Source organism: Xiphophorus maculatus, chromosome 8 (assembly GCF_002775205.1).
Source record: "Xiphophorus maculatus strain JP 163 A chromosome 8, X_maculatus-5.0-male, whole genome shotgun sequence".
In the NCBI taxonomy this organism is placed as follows: Eukaryota; Metazoa; Chordata; class Actinopteri; order Cyprinodontiformes; family Poeciliidae; genus Xiphophorus; species Xiphophorus maculatus.
The window spans coordinates 25332206-25339480 of NC_036450.1; positions in this window are offsets into that span (position 1 = coordinate 25332206).

Here is a 7275-nt window from a genome sequence, read left to right on the forward strand (position 1 = left end):
TTTTTGGTGTTTTAGACTCAAAGCAAATGTGACTGGAAAAAACTGCTTTAAAGCCTAAAATAAGGATTGGGCTGAAAGGATTAATCTGATTAATCGTGATGAATCGATTATTGAAATAATAGCCAATTAATTTAGTAATTGATCAATTAAGTGGAGTTTACAGACAAACCAAAACCCATCCATCCATCCATCCATCCATCCATCCATCCATCCATCCATCCATCCATTTTCTTCTGCTTATCCGGGGTCGGGTCAGTAATTAAGCTAAAAATGTAAAAATATATATATATATATATATGTATATATACACTATATACCTACAGTATATATACACATTTTGCATTTAAGATAAAATCTTTTTTCTGTAAACATGTTCTATATAAAACTACTTAAGTGGCTGTTTTTGCTTCACCTTAAAAAAAAAACAAATTATTTGTCTACTTGTATCTTCGAATGAATTTCTACTATTGCATAAAAAAGCTTAAGTGGGTCAATAAAAAATCTGTAGGATGTGCTATTTTTTTAAATCCGATTAATCGACCAATCGTCGGAATAATCAATAGAATAATCGATTACTGGAATAATAGTTAGTTGGAGCCCTTATAATGATGTTTGACTCCTAAAATAAATTGTTGCCTTTTACAAAGCAGACTGAAAGCTGCATTTTAATACTTTTTAGATTTTTCCTTCTGTATGTTACATGCAGCTCGTTGAATATCTGCCCCCCCTCCTAGAACTTTGTCACATGTTGCTTTGTGTTTCTGTAAGCACTAATGAGAAATGTAACACTACGTATAAAACTCATTCACCCAAATCCTGCCCTACATTCCGCGGATTAACACGTAATCCCAACTGACTGGTTCTTTTTCAGTAATGATTCCATAAAGATTTAATCAAAAATTCATAAGGATGAGATCAGACCAGGACAGAGGATGAAGCCCCTCCCACCTGGAACCCAAGAAGCTGCTAAACATGGCGGAGCAAGTGAAGTGGTAACGAATGGATTGATTGGGTTTTTAAGCACTGAGATTTTGGGGGGAATAACTTGGATATTTATTTATTTATTTTATTTAAATCTAGTTCCCTGATTTATTCACGATTCCTTCTGAATGGAGACATTTCAGCCAACACAAAATTCGAAAATAACTTTTCAAACAAAATGCAGCTTCTCAACTATTGAATCCTAATAGCAAATATATTAAAGCTGCAGTATGTAACTTTTACAAAAAACATTTATTTTATTTTTTTTTACATATTTGTTGAAACTGTCACTATTTGGTGACACTGGGTTGTGAGACAAATAATCTGTGAAAAAGATCAAGCTTCTCTGCCTTCCCCCAGTGTTAGCTAGAAACAACCAATCAGAGGCAGGAGGCGGGTCTTAGCACTGTCAATCATGCCCATTTGAACCGCGCTAGCTTTTCCACGTCAGCAGAGCCTGTACTGAATGCCACCGATGACAGTGGATAAAGTCTGAGTTGCTTCTCCGCCTTTAGCACATTTAGCAGTTTGTTCATTTGGATGATTGACAACAATAAGAACCTCCTCTTGGCTCTGCTTGGTTGTTTTTGACCAGAACTGCTGCATTCCTTCAGATGGCAGTAGTAGCTCATGGAGGAGATGTAGGAACTCCATCTTTTCACAGATTATTAGTCTCATTTCATACTGTCACAACATGGTGACAGTTTTAACAAATAGCCAAATACCCAGAGAAAGGTTACAGGTCTGGGTCACAGCTTAATAATTCTTTTTAGTGAGGAAAACATCTTCCTGGCAAAGGTTAAACAACATGTGGGTTCAACACAGATGCAAAGAGGATGTTTTTATTTTCCACATGCTACATCAACTTATTGGAAATGGACATGCTGTGCTGCTCTGTCATGGAATACTTTCTTTATTTAGTCTATTTATATAGCTTTAATTCACATGAAATGTTTTATTATCCTTTCAAGGCAAACGGAGGCCATTCAGATCTAATTCTATAGAATCTAACAAGGTCCAAGTTAAGTTCAGATAATTCATTCAATTAAATACATTTCAATGTTAAAGTCAGACAAGTGTAAGAAAAGCAACTGGAGGTAAAAGTTTGGCTTGCTAGGCCTTCTTGTTCGACATCAACACAAATGAATTCTCAAACACACACAAACATACATGCAAATTCACAACTACACAGTCTGATTTACAAGTACTAAATATTTATGACCAACCCCTCCCTCGTCGTTCAACGTGGCTGTTATGTAATGAGAACATAGTAATAAATTCTTCATTCGCTTCTTAAATGATGTGAATCTCAATTTAAGAAAATCCACATGTCTGAGAATGTGTTGCTTCAGTGTCAAGTCTATGAATGCAGAGAAATAAATCATTAGCTCATGTAGCTAGTGCAGGTTAGCCCAGTCAGTGATCACTGAGCAAAACAAAAAGTGACTGCCACTGATTTTCTACCACAGCTCTTGAACATTTAAATTGGGGTTGCTGACCCCTGATCCAAGGTCCAACTTCCAATTCAAAATCAAACAATTCTCACCAAATAATCAAGATGTCACCCTAATTTAGAAGATGCATTATTGTGATGTAAATGTGACCAAAATGCACATATCAGAGAAGCCAGCTCTGCCTCGCAGAGAAGGACATGCTTCTCTGTGAGGAAGCATGAAGCAGGGAAGCATGACCTTGAGACAAATAATCTCGTCTCAAGGTTATTATCAAAAGCATTCTGCAGATGCTCAGCTTTTTATTAGCGTTTGTGCCATTTAGCCCACCCCCAAAAAAAGCAACAGGACAGAACGGATTCCCTTTCTCTATCCAGGCCAAGGTTACAAAATTAGTTTTTTAATCAGATTGAGGGTCTCTGTGGAAGCCGGTCTCTCCTCTAATGTGGAGGACTGATTTATCTTGTGAAGCCGAGGCGTTGATACTGATGAAAAAGATCTGATTGAAAGATTTTATTTTCCTCAAGGTCAGACAAGTAAAAGCAAAACCTACTGAGTATATGTTAAACAAAGCAATGTTTTTAGCTGATTGTGCCGTTTGTCAATATTAAAATGTAATCAGTGTGTGAATAAAGAAACTGACCAAGTTCCTCTGTCTTTGATCTTGACTCGGCGTCAGGAGAACACTGAGACATTTGTTTGTGAGTCACTTCTTGGAATCATTTCTTGTCCGTATTTAATGTCACCTTCTCCTCAACGCGCCGCGGTGACTTTTCAGCGTTTCAGATCGAGTTACTGGACAAGGTGACATTTTCTTGCCACATACGAAGATTTTCGTTTCATTTTAAGTTGATTTGTGTTTTATGAAGGTGACAAAGACAACGTCCTGAGAAAAAATGAGGATTTTTTCTGTAAAAATTAAAAATGATTAAAAAAAAAATTATTTAGGCCATTACTTAGGAAGGTAACAATAAATAAGTGTAGATACACATTCTTCGTTTCACTTCAGTTCAATTCAACAATACTATATTACTCCCATGCTCAAACTGTTTAACTACAGTCAAAAATACACAAAATATTATAAGAGGTTCATAGTGGCGAGACAAGTTCTTTAAACTTTCAGCACACGTTAAGTAGATAGTGGTGCAATAAACTTTGGGATCAAACCATTAGGATAATTCTGAAAACAGTTTAATTGTACTTTCATGGGGTCAGTTGTCATCCAGCTGGAGAGAGTAAAACACTCTCCTTCTGTTTTCCTCTACAGCAGTCCAGCTCATCCTATCAATGCAGAGGAACTGACACAGTAACAATATTCCACGTAAATATTACATCACACTGCAGAATCCTGTGTTGACACTTTCACTTATTTCACACGAGGGATCTGCATTCGGCACAGTTTAATGATTACTCTGAGTGCTTCCTGAGTCAACGTGAGGGTCGTTACCTTGTGTTCTCATGAAGCCAAAGCCAGGAGGACAAAGGTCGACATTTATTGCTCCGCTCTGGGTGTAGCGGTGAATAAAGGGAGGCCGCCTGTCAATGAACCTGAACGTCCAAATGGACTTGATGTGAAAGTACAACAGGTCACACATCAGTCAGGGTGTCTTATCTGGAGAGCGTGCAGGATTGAATCAGCAAAAGTCCATTTGTTTTCGGAAGCTTACCTCCTCTCTCTGCTCGTGAAATTATATTTTAAACTGAACTCTTGCAAAGCAAAATACATTATTGCTGCCGGTCCAATAATCAGACATGCTGTATGAAACGGCTGCCAGCGGTAAATCATAAGTGACTTAGAGAGTAGCCGTAGCGATTGTTTTTCAGGACATAGAATGGACGAGGAAAAAATGTCCAAAGTATTCCATCCTGCACTAGACAGCACCAGAAACAATAGAAGGCATAAATAATGTGGGGTGGTCAGGATTTTTCAAAAGGGGGCCATAAGGCCCCCGCCCCTCTTGGGTGCGCCTTTGGTCATTCTTACTTAGAGATAATCTAACATACCCCACAGATCTATTGATACAGCTGAAATTAGTTTTTACATTTTGACATGCTACAAATATCTCAAGCGTATAGATGAGCATCTCTAAATATCAAGTTGTGGCAATTAGATTGAGGGCTGGACTTTGTCTAGACCATAAAAGAATATCTTATGATGTTTGGGTGATAACAAAGATGTTTAAGTATTGATATTTTTCTTGTTGTTTATTTTTATTCATTAGGTTTTATCTTATTTTCTTCAGTCCTATGGGTATTATACATTTTTTTGTGTTTAGCTCGTTTAGGAATGTGTTCTCTTCTTGGTTCTTTTGGATTTCGTTCTCTTAGAACAGTGTTGTTTTTCTCTCCTCTGATTTGTTGTCTCATACATCTGTTATTCACCTTCCCTCACCTGATTTAATATCATTTTCTTCTCATCCCTCGTTATTTAAACTTGCTGGTTTTTATGTCCATCATTGGTTCCTTCTGTGACACTAGCTACGTTTCCAATACAAGCTTGCGTAAAACTTTGTCAGTATTTTTGCAAATGTCAAAAAAAAAAAAAAAAAAACATTTTGCAATTGCGGAATTTCCATTAAATAAGAAATGCAATTAAAATCACATGTGAATAAGTTTTTTAAAATTATTTTTTTATAATAAAACATGCTGCTCCATCATCCTCCAATTACTTCCTGGCGCCTTCTTCTTCTTCGTGGTTTTCGCTAGCGGCAACATCCGGTTGTTGATCATGTGACGTGTGTTTCTACTGCAGTTTGGCGAAGATGACAATTTTTCTGCCGAAAAACAACCTCATCCTAGCGCCAAAACTTTGTATCGAAAAAAGAAAGTTTTGAGTCCATTAAGCAAATTTATTTTCGAATTGTCATAATGCACAATTATATGGTCAATGGAAATGCAGCTACTATTTGTTTCCTCATTTTCCAGTCTGTGTTTTGGTCCTGCTTCCACCACACCAACCATGACAGACTGTGATCTGATCTAAGCTCGTGTGTTTAGGGTCGTTGTCCAGCTCTATCTTTCACATGTTTTGTAACCTCCTAACAATAGTTGTCTTCAAATATTCCTTTACTGCTGCTGAGGAGAATAGGCAAGGCAAGGCAACTTTATTTATATAGCACCTTTCAGCCAAAGACAATTCAAAGTGCTTGTACAAAAAAAACACTTTCGTTAGTCACAAAATGATGCTGCCACCACTTTGTTTCAAGTGGAAAGGTGCAAAGTTTTTTCCTCCACAGATATTTTATATGTAGATGTTTAATTTTGGTCTCATGTGATCATAACGCCTCATCTGAGATGTTTGCTCTGTTTCCCACCTAACGTTTCACTCCTCCATAAAAGCCAGATGTTTGCGGTGAATGTCTAATACTTATTCAGTCTATCTTTGTTTCCTACTTAAGCTGCAAATCTCTGCAGTTTTTTCCCAGTTTCCATGTGTCACTTGGCTGTTTTTTTTTGTTTTGTTTTTTTATCATAAATGCCTTAAGCCCTGTATAGACTTTAAAGACCAATAGGTTCATGTCTTAAGACAAAATATTTTGAAATCGCAAAGACTTAAATTAGCCTCCAAAAAATGCAGGCAGGTATTAACAATACATTTGATGAAAAGTTAAATATTCACTAACTTATTTCATTTATCACCGCTAATATTCCCCATTTAGTAGAGTTTAGTTTTCTGCCTGAATACCAACATACTAAGTCTAATGTTGGAAGTCGGGCTTTTTGCTTTTTTCCCTGCAGCTCAAAGACCCAAGCGCTTCACTTCTTAAGAAATGACTGGAATGTGTTTCACCGAACTGTTGTCTTCCTGCCTGTCAACCTCTCGTATTACAAAGACTTTGTTTGCATCTCAGCTGGGGTTTGTTGACAAAACACTAACTTCATTATAATACACATTAGCATGAAAATGACCGGCACAAGGATGCAAAATTCAAGGAGATGGTCTTTGTTCATTTCCAAACTGAGGTTTTTCTAAAGCCTTTTGGAAAACACATGTCTAATTGTAATGAGAACATTTCAGTCCCTCAGAAGTGTAGTGGAGGATTTTTCCTCTCAGTGTGAGATGAAGCTGTTTGATTTCCCTAATCTGACTCAAATATTACTTTTTACAAGTTGCCTTCACTGTGTCAGACCTCCTGAACTGTGTAATTCTGTAACAGCTAGCAAGTCTGCAGATCCCACACATCCTGGACAGTTGCGATGTAAACTTTCATTTGGATAAAGCAGCCACCACAGAAGCAGTTTCTTCCCCTAGGCTGTTGCTATGACGATCACTCTAAACACTTTACAGCCAAAGCTGTCAGCTACTTCACTGTGAAGCAAAAATAAGCATATTTTTTCACAACAAGCAGTCTTTTTTAACATATAAACAAATGACTGCATTATCCTTTCATTCTTATATATTTTTCTCCTCTGTAGTTTATACATTTGTATTTAGTGGCTGGACACTGCAAGTGATTGAACACCGAAAACAAACACCTGGTTTGTGCACACGTGTTTTCGGTCAATGTCTCATTAATGCTTGGCATTTAAGAAGAAAGTGATCTTTATTTTTTTACGTTTGAAGGCATTGCAACTGTTTTCCTTTTATAAAACCGTATAAGCCTAATTGATCTTATTTTCTTTTTTCTCTTTAGACTAACAACTTTGCGTCTAAGCAACTTATTTCCATACAACTGGAATTGCTGACAAAGGAACGTGTTTCATTGGATGTTCCTTTTTTTTTATTTTTTAACCCTAACCTGTCTTATCGTGCTGACATCATCGCATGACGCAATTTAGAGGTGAAGCGATTGAGCCGTAGCGCACGCGGCGATTTACCACACACAAAAACGCGCGCGCGCGC